Source organism: Calliphora vicina, chromosome 4 (assembly GCF_958450345.1).
Source record: "Calliphora vicina chromosome 4, idCalVici1.1, whole genome shotgun sequence".
In the NCBI taxonomy this organism is placed as follows: domain Eukaryota; kingdom Metazoa; phylum Arthropoda; class Insecta; order Diptera; family Calliphoridae; genus Calliphora; species Calliphora vicina.
Window position 1 is genome coordinate 15,396,561 of NC_088783.1, and position 20,385 is coordinate 15,416,945.

Genomic DNA, 20,385 nt, shown 5'->3' on the forward strand with positions numbered 1-20,385 from the left:
CAAATCGGAGTTGCAAAAACAAATAATTGTCCGCTTCCATGAAAAGGACGGGCAGTGGTAGATTAAGTGAAGATCGTCTCATCATCCCCTCATCTTGACAACTTCTGCAATATTTTTGACATGAGTCCCATGAACACCTCATTCCTCCTCGACACTCGTTTAGCAATATCACCCGTAAACCAGAAAGTTGTCATGCCCCGAAACTTAAATCAACGTCGCCTTCGAATGTCTTCCTATCAGGATCATAAGTCAACAGAGATGTCGAATATACATACATACCTCCTAGTTATTAATAAATATACAAATATCCCCCCATACACGTTAAAACTTTAGCTAGGTTGCCAACATTATAATGTCTGAAATCTCCGCCTACAGTGGACTTCAATTGAATAGTTTATTTCAAAAACCAGTCAAGCAATAAATAATATAAAATAGAGCTATTGGGCGATTACGGTTTTGAAAAGATTTAATGCAAAAAAAAAATAAATACTGTTCCCTATTATGGTGAAGCAAAGTCGAGAAATCCGTGTTTATTGCTGAAAGAAGTCAAATGACAGCGCTTGATTGTTTTTAGTCTATGTAATACTAAGCCCAAAAATATTTTTTCATAAATGTTGTAGGTCTCAATAAATGTGAAAAAACCCTAGTTGGTTGGATATAAAGATTTTATGGGAATATTTGTCAATGGCGGAAACGAAATACACCGTAGAACGAGTGTCATCATACACTATAGTGTCATCATAGTTATTTCAGAACAAATATGTATATAAAAATATGATGTTAAACTCTTTAAAAAGATCATTTGTCATTTTACATTTAAAGTTCCTAATAAAATGAGAATATTTCTTATGAAATTCCCAATAGTGATGGTTGTTTGTTTCAGAAACCAGTCAAGTGCAAACTTTATATTATTTTTTATAATTATAATGGATAACTTTCAGAAGAAAACATATCAATTTGGTAAAAGTAATTTTTAATTTGATAGGAAGTTTTCTTTGATTTACACAAAATCAATAATTTGTTGCTTGACTGGTTTTTGAAATAAACTATTCCATGGTCAATCAATCTGAAAGAGTCGATTATCCCATATAAAGAAATCTCCTTCAACCCTAAAATAGCTCATAGAGCCGTCAGCATATTCCCTAAATGGTCCACCGGAAAGATTGGGTTCCGATACGTCCGACACGTCCTGTTGTTTTTAATTACAGCATCAAATTTAAAGCTCTAGTGTAAGAAAGCCATTGTTCTCAACTGACTATTAATAATCCAACTATCACAGGGTTTCTGTATGTATCTAGGTAAAACCGGTAGTTTGCTACAATCTCTTGTTAAGTTAATTGCTTTGCATTCCTAATTATATTTTCGAATCTTGTAGAACCACCAAAAGCCTGATCCTAGGACATGTCTTGACATACTCTACACGTATGTCAATATCTGGGATCATCAAGGAGATACGACAGAATAATAGATCTGACTGAATGGGTTAAATCAATACAGCACGGGTAGGTGACGTAAAGAAAGCCAAAGCGAATTGTGTCGCTAAACTTGTCCTTACCGAAAATTTATTTTCTGAACCACACAAACCATCTCTCGCACGTTGAAACCGATGAAACACATTCACCATAAGCTTCGATGAACAAACGGTGTGCTTCAGCGGCACATTTTTCAAATTAAAGAAGTAAAGTTAAACTTCCCGCATATGACGCTTTGTTGGTATAAAATTCGAAATTTTCGAAGCAAAAAAAAATTTTGTTGTTTACGCTATAATTTTCAATAACTAAGTGAGAATAAATTACAGATATATACCCTTCAAAATGACATAAAAGTTATTAAAAACAAAAACCGAGTTCAAAAGATACGCCATCTATTGCAAGTCCCGCATTTTTAAGTCATTCACACAATAATAGCCACCTTAATCTTGAATCTTCACCAAATTCCATAATTGAAGCAAAGAACTTGTTCAAAGTGTGGCTTTTCAAACCGGTTCCTGAATGGTTTATAAATAAGGTGTATTTGCTCCATAAATTATCCCTAAATCTTTTTAAGTGATTGACACTTTCGAACATGTACATATGTACTATTGTAATGTAGATATAAGTCAAGATAAATTTATACATTCCATGTAATCTAGCGTAAAGACAATTGTCACTTAAATGTCTCTAAGTAATCTATAGTGTAGTCACTTTAAATGTTAATTGTGTAATGCATATTATACAAAAGGGTCAATTGACCATCTTCTTAGGAAAGGGTCAATTGACCATCTTCTAGTCACGTAGCTAGTTATGTAACTAGATGTAAAAATCACTTGTTCAGGACAGTCTCCTAGAATGGCTGTCAGGAGCGGTAACTGTGAATGTGAAGTTACAAAATCTTTCGATAACGATATCTGTCATAAATCTAAATTGCAATGAAAACAAAAATTAATGTTTTGGATAAATTTAATGAATTTTTGATACTTCAAAAAAACTGTAAACTTTTTTGAAGCTAAATGTTTTGAAACGATAACTTTCAACTGCTGATAGAGATATGAAGAAGACTTAATGCCAGTTTCACGAAGTCGAAAGAAGTTAGTCTATAACATTTAATAATATTTCTATGTCAATAAAATATGCAAAAATATGCCTTAACAAATCAGTGTCATTTACAGCAAAGTGTGCGATTCGAATAGATAATTAGTTTACATTTTATTTGGACGTTCGAGAAATGACATGCATTTGCACATAAATCCGCCCCATATTTATTACGATTAAGAGCTTATAATCAGATTTAATGAATGGGAATAACAAAATAATTTTTAGAAAATCCTCCAACAAACTAGAGTTAGCTTTATTCATAATAAAATTTTATTTTTCACAACTTTCGATTTTCCAATTCTCAACATTTTTGCGTATGGGATTTCCTTATTTGCTCAAATAACGGTTAAAGTAAAGAAAGTATAACTCAATTTAAAATTAAATGCCTTAATAACAATATTATTGAGTCATCATTTAAATAAACAAAAATGCAACTTAAGTAAATAAAAATGGAAAGAAAAACTTATTAAGGCAACATATAACCCCATTTACTTGTATACCAACCTTGTTAGCTTTTTTATAATTTATTTAAAAAATAATAATAAAGTAAATAAATAATCCACAAAACCTTGTTCAAGTAACAAAAGTCTATAATTTGTATAAATTTTCTTTCGAGTGCGACAACATCTTAATTAAACTTTCACAACAAATTAGTTACAGATTAGTGGGTTCTTTATATTGTACATGTTATAGTCGTTCCATAAATGGAAAATGTTGGTTGTTAGTAGTTTTCTATGGAAATCGCGTGAATGGTCTCAGCCAAAATGTTACTGCCACATTAAGGCAGTTGGAAAAATGTATGGCTGAAAGTTGGTAAATGTATAAGAGGTTTACACGTAAAGCCTTGCAGTTCATGGAACTGCAAGGCAAGGGGTCAAGAAACACTAAATAACATTCTGCTTAACCAGTTGTTGGTGAATTTACTAGCGACTGGTGGAGATTGAGTGGCATGCACACAGATTCTAATGTGTTTACACAAAAAACAAAAACTCGCTAGGTTGCCTTGGTTTTTTGTAATGTTAATATTGAACTAGAGATTTGGTTAGTGAAAGGAACTCATTGACTCTCTGTATATATTTATTGTAGAAATGTAATCTTCGACATTCTATTTCGAAGATCTGTCTAAGTAGGCATATTTCCAACAAAAATTACAAATGTTTCATTTAAAACTGCCGGGTATTTACACCCCACTCTCTTCATTTCCTTTTGTATGTGTAAATATTGTTTGTGTTGTTGCAGTTTTATCGTTTAGCCATAAATGTAACCCTTTTATTTGTGGAAAATTTGCCTCTATCTGTGATGTACATATGTAGTTGTGTTTGTGTGTATCGGGAAGGATGTGTAAGATTGGACAGAAGAAACTGTTTAGTTCAGTAGACAACATGAGCATTCATCCTTAAAGCATTAAATCTCATTTGTTTTGCCAGCTGTAACAATGTAGTCAAACATCCGTTTTTTGGCAATACAATACACTTGAAAAGATAGACATGAGTTGTTACACTGTTAAAAATTACGAAATATTTCATCATATTTCATTATTTCATTTCCTTAGATATAAAATATAAGATATTTAATGAGATTGAAAGTAATTTCCATTACCAGACCATTATGTACCTTAAGATGGACCTTATATTTTCGATTTTTCAAAAACGAAGGGCAGTTTTGTGTTTGCTCGATCGGTTAATAATTGCAGTGCCGTGAGAACAAGAATGGGGGAAAACGGATAAAGGCTCGTAACTACTCAGGAGTCACCCCTAGGGAGTTAAAATGTATGAGCCATTATTTTTGTATTCCTAATATTTCTCTACAACAAACTTACAACACTCCAACACTTTAGGGGGTCCTCATACAAAATAAATAATTTTCACGAAAATTTATCAAAATTGAAAAACAAAATATATTTGTACAATTATTGCAATAAAATAAAATGGTTTATTGATTTTATTGTATAACTGCCCTTCGTATTTGAAACAGATGAGTTTTCAATTTTTCCATACATTCAAGGTCCACCTTGTGAAAGACGATACAAATTTTAATACAGAAATAGTGGGATTTTATAAATATCCAGAACGAAATTCATTTTGTTAGTTAAATTCGATGCCGTTGTAGTTTTGTATTATCAGTATTTTAAAAACTATGCAAACAACTATAATTTACATACATTTTCTATTAAATGTTCACAAAAGTACCAAAAAAAGTACTTTTCCTAAAGTCAACTTTTTTTAAGTTTAAAGTTATTTCATGGCTTATAGACCTTTTTTAAAGGTCCAAAATAGTACCAAAATAGTTCTTTTTACAAGTTAAAGTTTTTTTAAACTTTAAAGCATGTTTTTGGATTTTAGCTTATTTTATTAAAGAAAATTAAAAATCATCTTATTTTAAAACATCTCTCATTAAAGTACCAAAAAAGTACTTTTTCTGAATTAACGTAGTTTTAAACTTTAAAGCATGTTTTCCAATATTTAGCTTAATTTTTTAATGAAAATTAAAAATCAAAAAGTATCCACATATTTCTAAAACGACTTTAATTCCAAATTTCCAACTTATTTTTGAGCAATATTTTGAGCTCATTTTGTGTATCACTTAAAATAGATGGTGCGATTTTTGTTTTTAATAACATATATATCATTTTGAAGAATATATATCTATTATTTATTCTCACTAAGTTATTGAACAATATAGTGTAAACAACAATATTTTACCGATTGCTCACCTAAGTTTATGATGAATGTGATCCATCGGTTTCAACGTGCGAGATATGTTTTGTGCGGTTTAGACGTGCTAATTTTGATACGGAGGACAAAGATCGCCCAGGCCAGCCAAATAAGTTTGAAGATCAAAAATTTGAGGCAATGCTCCATGAAGACTGTTGTAAAACTCAACAAGAGCTTGCTAAATCATTGGTAGGTACACAAGCAGCAATTTCCAAATGTTTGCGATCAACAGGATGCATTCAAAAGCAGGGAGATTGGGTACCATACGAATTGAAACCGAGAGACCTTGAAAGATGATTTTGCATGTCCGAAATGAAGAAAAAATTATTTTCTTTTATAGCGTTCAGTTGCTATAAAAAATGGATCAACTACGATAACACGAAGCGTAAGAAATCGTACGTGTAGCCCGGCCAACTACCCAAATCGACACAAAAGCCAAATATCCATGGCGCTAAGGTAATTCTCTGTATTTGGTGGGAGCTAAAGGATCATATTTATTATGACCAGACCATCACAGAATATGCGTCCAGACATGAAACCGTAATATTCCATCATGACAACGCTAGGCCACATGTTGCAATACCTGTTAAAGAGAGTTCAGACCTTGCGACGTCCTCTTTGTTTCAATATCTGGGATACGCTTCACTTTGGAACAGAGTATCCGAAATTGGCTTGATACGTTCGCCTCAAAAGATGAGCAGTTCTTTTGGCTCGGAATTCATATGTTGCCAGAAAGATGGGAAAAGGTCATAGCTAACAATGGACAAAATTGAATAAATTTATATTGTACAAATGTTTAAAAATAAAAGCAAAAAATACTATTAAGTAATAAGTCAATGTTTTTTAGTCTGTAAAGCATGTTTTTTTTTGGCGATTTGTGCAATATTTAAAGCTAATTTTTATAAAATTTGTGGAAAGTACCAAACAATTAATTTTCTTAAATTCAGTATTTTTCTTATTTTGCCACAAATTCCATCACTGATATACAGTGCGAAAATTAAGCTGGTATAGTAGTAAGATTGGGAACCAAACAACAATGTATTGTAAACTTACAAAACAAATTAAGCTAGTCTAGTAGAAAGATTGGAGACAGAACAACAATGTGATGTAAACAGAGCGAAAAATTAAGCTAGTGTAGTAGTAAGATTGGGGACCAAATAGCAATGTCTTGTAAATAAACGGAGAGTAAAATTAAGCTGAAGTAGTGGTAGGATTGGTGACCAAATAATAATGTGTATCACTGGTGTAGCGAGCGAAAATTAAGCTAGTATAGTAGTAAGATTGGGGACCAAATAAGAATTTATTGTAAACAAAGAGAGAGAAATTAAGCTAGTATAGTGGAATGATTGGGGTCCAAATAACTATGAGATATAAACAAAGAGAAAAATTAAGCTGGTCTAGTAAAATGATTGGAGACCAAATAACAATGTATTGTAAATAAACGGAGAGTAAAATTAAGCTAAAGTAGTGGTAAGATTGGGGACCAAATAAAAATGTGTAGCACTGGTGCAGCTAGTATAGTAGTAAGATTGGTGACCATATACCAATGTATTGTTAACTTAGAGTAAAATTAAGCTAGTCTAGTAGAAAGATTGGAGCCCAAACAACAATGTGATGTAAACAGAACGAAAAATTAAGCTAGTGTAGTAGTAAGATTGGGGACCAAATAAGAAGAAAAATTAAGCTAGTGTAGTGGAAAGATTGGGAATGTTTTTTTCGTGTTCTTCGATTTTTAGCTTAAATTTTTAATGAAAATTAAAAAAAAAATAAATTTGAGCTATAATTAGTCTTCTAGATTAACAGTTTAATAATGGTTTCAAAAGGATTTGTCCTATTTATTTAACCTTTGATTATCAATTTGTACAAAATTTCCTTATTTTTAAAACATTTTCTCTAAGTGTTCAACACTTGCACATAACAAAAAAGTGTCAGTAACCATTGTTTGTCTCTTCTTACAAACTATGGAAGAAAGGAAATGTTACCTTTTATCTCAAGACACTGTAGCAGCATCTTTCGATACAATACCGAAATTTGTTTTGTCCCAAAAACTACTGGAAAACACAACCTAGACACTTACATATGAGGGTATTTCTTAGTTAAAGAAAAACTTTTAACGTCTTTTTCTTATCTAAGCAATCCTTTTTCTCATGTGTTACTTCCTACGCCAACTCTAACCATTACTAAATGTTTAACGGCTTAAAACTTTGGTAAAAAGTTTAAAATTTTAAGCTTCTTATACATTTTGTTAAGGAAAACATAGCAAATGTGGGGAAGACAAGAAAAGAAACTTGATTTAGTGCTCTATGACCTTAAATTTAAATACAAAACAAGCCATAAACACCATCATCATCATCATCTAACAAATCTATACACAGTCCATTTGAATTCATTTGCCCAAACATGAGGAATATACATAAGTACAATAGTGTTTCTTTACTTTCTTGCTTAAAATAAGTTAAAATTGGCCGGGTTTTTGGGTAAACCACAAGTGAAGGAAACCCTTACTACTGATTTGTGGTTCATGATAATAGTGGTAGCAATAATAGCAGGGAGTGTCAAGAAAATTCAACTAGTTTTATTCTTTATTATAAGGTTTCCTAAGGTAAGTGGGTAGGTAGGTATGTGCTGGTTAGTATGTAAATGGGATTATGATTTTATCACAATATAAACAGACTTTTAAAATTCATATACCATAAGGCTGTCTGTCCATTACCCTCTCCCATTCTATTTAGTTTTATTTCATTTAAAAATGCAACTCTGTTTCTAGTTTGCTTTTCTTAACCAGCAGCAGATGTCTTTGCTAAAGTTTTGTTTATAAGATAAATACTTTTTATTTTCAAAATCTTAAGATTTATAGATTTTTGTTAAACTTTCAAAGGCCACTTTGTTTGCTCTTCATTGGTTTGGTTTCATCCTTTTTTGTGGTCTATAAGTCGTTAAAACTTTTTATATCGGAAAAAAGACATTTTAAAATCTTTTACATGTTTTTGCAGTATTGATGAGAAGACAGTTTGCTTTTAAGGAAAACTTTAATTAAGAGCTGAATTATATTTGGACAAGAGCAGAGTGCGGTATAAAGCACAAAGGTTTGATTAACATCTGTGTTTGTTTTAGGATTTAATGAACTATGCACTTTAAAAAGTTTTTATAATTTAATGTGATATATTTTAAATACTTTTTAGAGAATTTTAAATTTGTTTGTTAGTATTTGAAATTTTTAATATTTTATTAAAACTATCTTTTTGTGAACAGTTATATTCACATCTATGATTGATTGCTACATCATTTTGCAATAGGCCCCACTGTGCTTTCCATATAAGTTAAGAATCTTAACTTAAGATTGATAAATAAGTATTGCAAACCTGGAAAAAATTAAGCTGATCTAGTAGTAAGATTGGTGACCACATAACTATGTATTGGAAACGGAGAGAAAAATTAAGCTAATCTAGTAGAAAGATTGGAGCCCATATAACAATATATTGTAAACAGAGCGAAAAATTAAGCTAGTATAGTAGTGAGATTGGGGACCAATTACTATGAGAAGTAAACAGAGAGAACAATTAAGCTAATCTAGTAGAAAGATTGGAGCCCATGTAACAATATACATATTGTAAACACAGCGAGAAATTAAGTAAGATTGGGGACCAAACAACAATGGGATGTTAACAGAGCAAAAAATTAAGCTGGTGTAGTAATAAGATTGGGTAGCAATAAATATGAGATGTAAATAGAGAGAGCAATATAAATATTTTTGCAATCGTCAAAATATCGGAAAAAACAGCTACTTTTTAATGAAATTTGTATGTTTTATTAGAAAAAACTAAAAATTCAATAACGAATTTATATATTTAAAGAATTAATGTTGCTAAATAATTAGAATTAATTAATATTTGAATACAAAAATTAAACATGTTTATACCATGAAAGGTTAATGTCATTTCAAAGATCCTTCCAACGATGTATAAGAAATTCGGATCGACAATGGTTCAATTTAGGGAAATATAGGTTGTCGTAATATATCAGGCTTTATTAATTTTAAATTATTTATTTTTATTTTTAAAAAAATTTAGTATAAGATTATAGAAATTCTTTTAGTAACTGTTTGTTTTCATTAACATTAGCTTCGCTAAAAATTCGTTTCGCAACTAAACTTTTTTGAATAAAAATTTAAAATTTCACAAATTTGTTCCTAACTTTTTTTTCGCTTTACTTCTTTAATTTTAAAAAAAAGTGCTGCTGAAGCGCACCTATTGCTCACCGAAGCTTATGGTGAATGATTTCAACGTGCCAGATTAGTTTGTTCGATTCATAAGTGTTTTGTACAAAAGATTTTGAATTGTATTTTTAATAATGCCAACATAACATCTGAAATTCACAAAGGGTCTTCCAACAGTGGCTTTCGAACTTTGACAGTCGATAGGGGCTATATTGTTGAAGCTACATCTGTCGAATTCAGTTTGTTTTGCCAAATGATCAACTTCTTTTGGCCTGAATTGGATAATATAGACAGAAACGTCATGAGGTTTCAACAGAATGGCGCTATATGCCCCTCAACTCATGTCACTTGTGATTTGAGGGCATGGCAATCTCATGTGAAGGGGATGCGAACTGGACACCGAGATGTGACCCCGTTAGACTTTGTGCAAATAAGCCACAAACCATAGATTCTCTCAAAACCTTTATGCGTCAGAGTCATGGACAATTAAAGATATGAATGTTTTATTCCATAAATAATGGAGTCGATAGCCGTTTCAAACGAATAACAAATTCAAATGATATATCGCACACACACTGTGTTTTATTTAAATTTAAATATAGGAAGCGCTCCAAGAAAGTTATTGAATTTCATGATGGCAGGTAAATTTCATTTTGATAGTTGAACAAGTTGCTCCAACTCCACTTAATGTATTCAGGAGGAAAACCTACAAGTGGAAATTTCACGCATATACTTAGGTGGAACTGATGCAGAACTAGTTATGTGACTGATTGTTTTAACACTTTTAAAGCTAATTTTGTAGCTTGTAGTTAGTATTGCAAATATATTTTTGATTTAAACGTGATTCTCAAATACTCAATGAATGATTTAGGTTCATAGAAAATGTAATTTACTTAAGCAACATTTAGTTTTTCTCTTGATTTCTGTTTGCTTTACTCTTTACACATCAAACTAAATCTTCTATAGATAAAATTTGATATTACAACTAAATTAAATTTTACTTTACCATCAGCCATAGCAATTTGCAATAAAAAATAATTACACCCAAAACTATCATCAATGAACAGAAAGACAGTAAATTGCATGCCTTTCACCTCCACAACTTGCCATTTGGCTTGCAAAAAGGTGCTTACGTTGTCAAGTAGTGTGAACTATAAGATTATGTTCCTCCTTACTCCTCAGATATTACTTTATAAGGTTTTGTAACAAAAACATTGGTTATTGGATAATTGTTAATAAAAAGAAATAAACCTAAACAAATTCCAGATGTTGAAATTGTCTTTATACGAGCAAAACAATCTGCTAGCCCAGCACCCCTCTAATATTCCAATATTGCTATTGCTATAAGAGCAATTAATTCCCCAGTAAGAAATGAAATCTAATTGCTCGTTAGACTGTTTTATTCATTGTGGCCATCTACTCCAATAGGGGGGACTTGACAACCTTCCCCCACCAATTTTTTATATTAAATTGTTGTGTTAACTGCTGACTGTGCTGTGGGTTTTGTTGGCAGGGGCTGTTGCTTTAATGACCAGACACAGCATCTTGGTGGACAATAGCTTAGCTGTGATATTTATCTGGCCATTTAATTCATTGTATTTTAAGGATGTTTCTTTTTATTTTGTGTGTGAATTTCTGTTTCTTTTTTCGTGTCTTTTCGTCTTTTTCTCAAGAGTCATGCTGCAATGTTGTAGTAGTTTTCTTGTTCTTCATCATTTCATGGACTTAGTTTCGTTTAAACGATTCCCTTTAGGTTCATAAAAAGAAATTAACGACTGTTTTTCTTATTTACTTTTGTTTTGACGTTTTTTCTATATTTTTTCTTACTTTTCCTAGTGTTTATTTTTTGTTTTTGTATCCTGCTTGTGTGTGTTTGTCTGTGCGTGAGTAAATGTTGCTAATTTTGTTGGTGCAAATCGTTTAATGAGGATGTTAAAACAAGGACTCAACCATTGAGCACAGCGACAAAACCCCATAATGAAAGACTTCCTAGCTGTACAAAAGCAGCAGCATCAACCAACCAGCACAGTGTTACGAATTTATCATAAATTATAAAGAAATAAAGTGTTTTTTTTGCTTCGAAAATGTCCCAACAAAACGTTATATACGGGAAGTTTTGCTTTACTTCTTTAATTTGTAAAAAGTGTTGCAGAAGCACACCGATTGCTCACCGAAGCTTATGGTGAATGGTTTCAACGTTCGCAAAATGGTTTGTGCGGCTCAGAAGTGGTGATTTTGGCACGGAAGACATAGATAGCCCAGGCCTGCCAAAAAGTTTGAAGACAAAGAATTGGAGGCTTTAATCCATGAAGATTGTTGTCAAACTCAACATCAGCTTGCAAAATCATTGGCAGCTACTGTAGCAGCAATTTCAAAATGTTTGCGATCAGCATGATTCATCTAAAAGCATGGAATGAACTCTATAAAAGAAAATCATTTTTGTACCAAATCAATACCTGCGATGAAAAATGCATCCATTACGATAACCCGAAGCGTAACACAAGCCGAATCAACACAAAAGCCAAATATCCATGGCGCTAAAGTAATTCTCTGTATTTGGTGGGAGCAAAAGCGTTATATTTAATATGAGCAGCTATAATCTGGCCAGACCATCACATGGAACCTGTACCAAACGCAACTGATTTGCTTGAAGCGAGCATTGGCCGAAAGATTCCATCATGACAACGCTTGACTCACCCGCTTTATAGTCCAGGCCGTGCCCCGTCCGACTACTATTTGTTTCGGTCAATGCAGAACGCTTTCTCTGGGATACACTTCACTTCGCAACAGAGTATTCGAAACTGGCTTGATTCGTTCTTGGCCTCAAAAGATGTTGCCCGAAAGGTAAATGGTCATAGCAAATAATGGCCAATACTTTTAATAAATTTATATTGTACAAATGTTTCAAAATAAAAGCTAAACATTTTAAAAAATCCCGCATTTTTAAGTCATACTCCCAATATAAATTTTAGCAAATTCATATAAATTTTAGAGGTTGCACATTTTATTTAAAGTTTCGAGTTTTGGGTCAAAGTCAAAGTAGCATTTGATATATAGATGATTCACAGTGGGGCAGAATCAAAAAAAAAATTTGACACGGTCTACAAATGCTCCAGGGGCGGCGCTATGGGGACTCGACATGTAAAATGTTTAAGCACGTGCCATTTTTTTGTTTCCTATCCGATTCAAAAGATTTTTATATTTTTCGAAAGCGCTCGGTCTTGAAAAAACATGCTTGTGTGTGCTATTTATCTGTTATAATTTCCGAGTTATAGGCATTTCAAAATTTAAATTTTAAAATTTAAAATTTGCCATACCCTGGTCCGCTTTTTTTTAGTTAGAAAACTAAATTATCAATAATATATAAATATTTTAGAACAATATAAATTATGGATCCAAAAATAAACGATTTAAAAATTCAAAAAATAGGTTTTTGCTGTTTTTTTGGGCGAAAATGTGACAACTCTTATTTTAATAAAAAAAAAACTTTCTTTAAGAACATATAAAAATTTTATGTTTTTCTGTAAGATATCTTTACGGAAAACATTTTGGTATAAAAAACATGTCCAATTTTTTTGAATATTTTTAAAAATTTCACCTATTTCTTTCGAAATTTCAACTTTGGGACACATTCCCTTTGACCTTTTGACAAGTTTTTTCACTTTATTATTTAGAATGACAAATTTAAAAACGTTGAAAATTTCATTGAGTTTTGTTAATAAATAAAGATTTTATTACATATTACATATTAGAAACTCAACTAAAACTAAAATTTGTATCAAAACTATTTTATCATAATATGTTGTTCTCAGATTATGATAAGCCTTAAGCCGAGAGCAACATAATATGATAAGTCCTTCATCATAAGAATGGTTGTCACAAACATATATTTGTTTACTGTAACCATATATATGGTTGATACAATCATGTGAATCGTAAATTAACCATATTATGGTTACCACAATCATGTAAATGGTTACTGTGACTATAATATAGTTAAAAAACTTGTAACAATATTGAAATGGTTACAGTAACCATGCCCAACTATATTTTTTCTCTGCGTGTAGGTAATAATAATATTTTGTATAGACAATTCTATATAAAAATCTTTAGTATTTACATCAGAATAACAGCAACACAAGTTTTATATGAAAATCTTAAAATTGTTGTACTCTGAGGTTGATAAAAGTACTATTTTAATATTATTTTGATGCCGAACACTAATTTTATATTCTATTGCTTGCATTGTTATGTTATTCGGTCTCCTATCTTTCAACTAGACCAGCTTCATTTTTCTCACTGCTACTCACTAGCTTAATTTTTCTCTTCGTTTACATCTCATAGTTGTTTGGGCTCCAATCATTCTACTACAATATTTTAATTTTTCTATCTATTTGTTATTTGGTCTCCAATCTTTCAACTAGACCAGCTTAATTTGTCTCTCTATTTACATCTCAATTTTATTTGGTCACCAATCCTACCACAACACTAGCTTAATTTCTTTCTTTATTTACAATAAATTCTTATTTGGTCCCCAATCTTACTACTACACTAGCTTAATTTTTCGCTCTTTTAACATTTGATTGTTTTTTGGGCCCCAATCATTCTACTACATAAGCTTAATTTTTCTCTGCGTTTACCTCTCATATTTGTTTGGGCTCCAATCATTCTACTACACTTGCTTAATTTTGGTATTCATTAACAATCCATTTTGATTTGGCGCTTTCTTGTATTTTCCAATTTCAAAGAGGATGTAGATCCAGCTAGGGAATGTTACAAATAAAATTCATAAATAAATGATTACAAAGTATCGTCTAGCATACAATAGTACTTTATTTATTAACTTAGCTTTATTTTAAAAACTTTTGATTTTAAAACGGTTTAGGGTTCTAGTGATTTTTTAAAAATATTTTTTTCTAATTGAATTTTTTCAAAACACTGTGCAGCACAAGCCACGGCCAGTATCCTTATGACAAGTTTATTATTGTTTTTAGTTACTTTTATGTTGTAGCCAGCCAACTTAAGTTGTTTTGTTGTTGTTAGCGCTTTTCTTACTACAATTTTCCTCAAGTCATTGTGCTTGGAAAAAAAGGGAAATCAAGTGATGGGAGTTTGAGTGTAAATAGTGCCGGATAATGAAGAAAATTTCATAATAACAATAATGTCTTGATGATTACATGGGATTTAACCATAAAAATAAACACAATGCGCCATAAACGAATGACTAAACACAAATAAAAACTTCATCGATGATGGCAACTAGAAATATCAAGAAAAAAAGTTAAAAGACACGCAGGAAAAACTTGAAAAAAGGATAAATATAAAGTTTTCTAGATTAACACTTGCAGGAGTATCGTTTTTCTACTTGCTTCGTAATACTATTCTAAAAGGATGTTACGTGTTGTTATAATTTCGTGCCAATAAATTCATGTCACTTTTAGCAGCAAAAAAAAAAACGGAGAACGGCAGTGGTAGGTAGCCTTTCAAATTAATTGAGTTGTTTCGGGTTAAATATTTGTTCAGCTTGATCTCTCTAATTTTAGTGGGTCTTTGGGGAGTTTTAAGCAGCAATGAATGTTGTTTTCGTTAACATTCTAATAAAATGTTGTAAAATACTTTACACACTACATTTAGCTACATAAGGGTATAAATAAATAAAACTTCCAACTAACTAAAAGGACTTCACAGGTAATGTTTGCTTTACTTTTGCTGTTTTAGTTTTGTAGTTACATTCTTGTTTGTTTTTTTCTAGGATGTCTGTTGTTGTTTACAATATTTATGGTCATCTAGAGTTGTTGCATAAATCACTGTCCACTTGTTTGTTGTTGGTTTAACCATATACAGGAGTTTATGTTGTTCTAGCCTCCAGCAATTGTATTCTATTTTGTAGCATTTTATTTACCATATGAATGAAATGACCAACCACAATTAATGTTATGAGATAAGTTTTCAAATAAATAATGTAACAACAACGTACCAATGCTACCTCCTGCATGAGAGTCTTTAAACGAGTTGGTAGTTTTTAGCCTGAAAACAAACCAACCATATTTTATGTCTAAATTAAATAAATTAAAACCACAATTAAGAGTTCATCTATTAATTTCTAACTTACGTTTGGTTTTCTAGGGAAGCATTAAACAGCATTAATTTTTTGGGAAATTGTAAAATTTCTTTTAAAAATGGAGTAATTAAAGTTAAACTAGATTTTTATACACCAGAGTTTTACACATCAAGGAGTAAAGTTCCATTAGCAAGTGCTCACTTAATCCCTCACTGCGGAGCGCCCTGAGATTCTGTAACATTTTATTTTTGGGTGGGGTTAAACTTTAGTTTAGAGTAGAAACACAAGCTTGCGGACCGGTAGACGTTTTAACAAGTCTTAACTCAGACTAAATCTATTTTATTGGGTATATAACTTAAAAATGGTGGATTTTTTTTTCTTCAAATTGTTACAGGTACCGTAACGGTTTTAAGTGATATCAAAAGTTATATTGTAACAGTTATTTTGTGACTTTAAAAATAAAAATCCATCTAAAACAGTTATTATTCAACGTAAAAATAAAAGTTCGCATGAAATTCTTAAAAAAAGAGTTTTAAATAGCCGTGATAGAAAAAACTCATTTGAGGAGTTTTATTTTTTCCGTCAGAAAATAAAACTCATTTTATGTAAATTGTCACCTAAAGCTTGTCGCTGGTCAGATCATTACAATTTGTAAAGCCCCTGGCATTGCAATTGAATAAATTGTAATTAAAATAAAATCAAGTGGGATTTTAATTTGTTACTGTTTCATTCCTATTATCAATTTGTTGTGGTTTTTTTTGTCTTAAACAAATAAATTAATACAAACATTTTATCAGATAGACTCAATAAAGAAAGATACTGAAAAAAGTAGAAAATAAACGAAAAGAGTTTTATTTTCTGACGGAAAAAATAAAACTCGCCAAATGAGTTTTTTTATGAAGGCTATTTAAAACTCTCTTTTTAAGTGTTTCATATGAACTCTTATTTTTTGTTTGAAAAATAACTGTTAACTGTGGAGGTGAGATCATTTATTTAATATCACACATAGATTCTGAAAGTGCACGTCAATACGAATCTATTGTTTCTCCGTTGACTTTAACCTAGAGAATAAACATAGAGCGGAAACTCTCCTGTGAAAGACTAACTCAGTTGTCAGAAACCTAAGTGGTGAGAATGTATTAGTAGAAAAAACTATGTGAAAACAAAAACAACACTCGAATGTGTGATTATTTTGATTAATTTTTTTGTTTGAGTTTTTTTCTATTTTCCGCTCTATGTTTCTCTATGACTCTAACATAGAGAGTTTTTGATTTAAAATTTTTTGGATAACCGTTATTTACGGTCCCTAAATTTTTAGCTTTTAAATTTCTTGTTAGCTATGACCTTTTCCCCAACTTTCTGGCAACATATGGAATCCAAGCCAAAAGAACTGCTCATCATTTGAGGCCAAGAACGAATCAAGCCAATTCCGAATACTCTATTCTAAAGATTAGAGTATGTGGTTCGACATGGTTACGACAACTATACTATGTTCTTTGTAACAATATATTGTTGTCGTAAACATATAATTTTAATTTAATTTCAACCATATTTTAGTTACTGTAAAGGTTTATGTTTTCATCGCAATTATAAATATGAATATGATTTTAGTACAACTAAATAATGATAAATAGGTAAACATATTATTATTATATACAACCATTAAATGTTAAGTTTCTATATGCGTAGTCATAATATGTTTAAGATGCAAACAAAATTATGTTTATTCTTTTTTCCCACCATTTGTGAGTGTTGGTGTTTGTCTATGCTGTTTTATTTTTACAAGTAAATTTTGAGTGTCTGTAATTCCCATTCGATCTATAGTTTTATTTGTATATTATATTTAACTTTCCTTGAGCGAATAACAATAAATTTCAGTGAATTTAGTACCTTAAAACTAAAACCTATTAAAATAAAATTTTATATCTTTTGATCATAATATGATTTAATTGGGTCATAAATATGATTACTTTGGTTCATATTATGATTGATTTATATCGTAATATGATTATTTTCAGAACATGTTATGATTGATTTGTATCATAATTTGATTATTTCAGAACATATTGTTATGTTTTAACCTGTTCAAAACGCTGGATTATTTCCTTTAAATAAACCGGATACTTTTGATTGCAAATAAAAGCCGTTTAGTAGTTTAAAAATTGTAACAACTCTTTATTTATTCAAAATGTACAACAACAGAATTAAATACCCACTCAATGTTTTTTATACAGGTTTATAAATTCTCAGAATTACAGACACAATTTATAATGTACACGAATTTACTTGAAAAACACAACACACTTTAAGGCACTCAGATGATGTTTATTCGAAAAGCGTCTCTGATAAACTCACTAACGACTGCAACCTCTGCTACTATTTATAACACTGCATTACCATCTAGAAAGCTCTTTAACTGTCTAGAGGTTTCTAATACATACGCCATCTGTGGTGTACTTTCTACAATGTTCTTTAACTGAATATTCGAAATCGAATACAGCGTTGCCAACTTACGATCAAATCAACTGAAAGCTTTTATTTAATAATGCCCAACAGATATATTACAGTTTTACAGCACTGTTATTTGAAAGCATTATGCTACTTTTAAATCAGCCGTTAAAATCGTTATATTTCAATTCAAGTACAATTTCGTAACAATATGATATTTAATGATACTAATAATGATCATAATATGTTTTGGACTACAAGCTTAAATCTGATCATAATATGTTGCCCTTAGTTTATGGTTACCACAACCATGTTTTTTCTCTGCGTGCAGAGAGAGCGTTCTGCATCGACAGGCGCGTGAGGCAAAACTTCCCAACCACTTCATTATTAATAGTTTTTAACAGGGTATCGGTGAAAATACGATTTTCTTTTATAGCGTTCAAACATCATTTCCGACATGCAAAATCATCTTTTATGGTCTTTCGTCTTCATTTCGTATGGTACACAATTTCTCCGCTGTTGGGTGAATCCTGCAAATTGCTGATTGAGTAGATCCCTATGATTTTGCAAGCTCATGTTGAATTTGACAATAATTTGTATGCAGTAATGCCTCAAACTTTTTAGCTGGCCTGGGTAATCTTTGTCTTCCATGTCAAAATCACGAAATAAACCAAACAAATCATCTATCGCACGTTGAAACCGATGGAACATATAAGCTTTGATGAGCAATCGGTGGGCTTTAGCGGCCTTTTTTTATTTCAAATTAATGAAGTAAAGCAAAACTTTCCCCATATGACGCTTTGTTGGTACAAAATTCGACATTTTCGAAGCATAAAACATTTTCTTATCATAATCGTAAAATCTAAAGATTTTAATGTGTCATACATTTCGACACTATCACATATAAATTTTATTTAAACAAAAAAAACTCATGTCTTACTTAATTATTCTTTAAACTCCTATAAGTTAAAAGCAGTTTATTTTTTAAAAAATACATTACATTTACTCCTTTACGAATACATTATTATTTTACCAATTATAATTCCACAAACAAACATAAGGTGGCACATAAAAATACGAACTGAAGCTGAAGTGGTAACTAAAGGGTGGTGGTGAGATTAAGAAATGTTGATTATAATAACATGGGATATACAATACATAAACTCCTGCATGAGTTTGGTTAGAAAAATAAAAATCTTTCCTTTCATTACAATTAAAATGACGTAAAAATACCACTTGGCATAAATTAACTTAAAAATTAAGCGTCGAGCAGCGGCGGAGCCAGAGAAAGAAGTAGAATGAAGGCTGCAGGGGGATGAAAACTTAAAGAATTACGAATTTTGTGGATTAACATGCATAAAATGTTAAAATATAAACATTAAACGAACAAATTTAAATAAAATAAAACAAAACTTGTTCAAATTGTTATGGATAAGAGAGTTGAAAAAAACAAACGACGACAATTAGAGCCAGTAACGACTCACAACTACATACAGACACTGCACTCACATTTATGGTCTTAGTATATACTTACCTACTGTGTCTTAAGGATGGTAGAGGTAACTACTTTAAAATTTACATTTCTAAAGTTAAAAGTGTAACAATTACAGTGCATTTAAAAAGTAAGTAGACAGTTTGTACAATGTTTTCTACTAGTGTACCAGTTCGATTGAGATACAGCTAGGGTATTCAATCGATTAACCGTTAATCGGTTAACCGATTAATTTTTGTCGGTTAACTGTTCGAATAATTTAAAATTGACGATTTTCAAATAACGAATAAACCGATTAATTTGTGTCGATTAACCGATTAACCGAAATATCTCTTTTTTGCACTTTATACAGAATTATTTTTTAAAATTTAATTTCTTAACTCGTGAACATTCCCTTCTAGCAATAGTTATTTGAAGTATAGTACGGAAACTGAAACTAAGGAATTTGGAAATGACATTTTTTCTAGAATATTCTATGATGAACTTTGTGATAATGAGTTGAAGGACGACATGGTAATAGACGAAACTAAAGACATTACTGAAACGAATCTTTAATCAGAACTTAACGATACTATTAAAGTATTCAAAATCTAAACAAATATGCTTAGAAAAAACTAAAAAAAGAACTGAGAAATTGGATACTTTTTATTGTGCCTTATTTTCGATTTTTCCAAATCTTCAATCAGTGAGATAGTTTTTACAAGTCAAGTTTAATTAAAACTAAAAAAATCGTTTAAAATTTAAGCATTTAAATTACATTCTTTTATTAAAAGATTATTTTAGAAGATCTCCTTAAAATCTAAAAAAGAACTCACATGTGTATATTTTTATTTATTGTTTTGTTGAATTATTATGTTTTGTTTGTTTTTTATGTTTTTGTT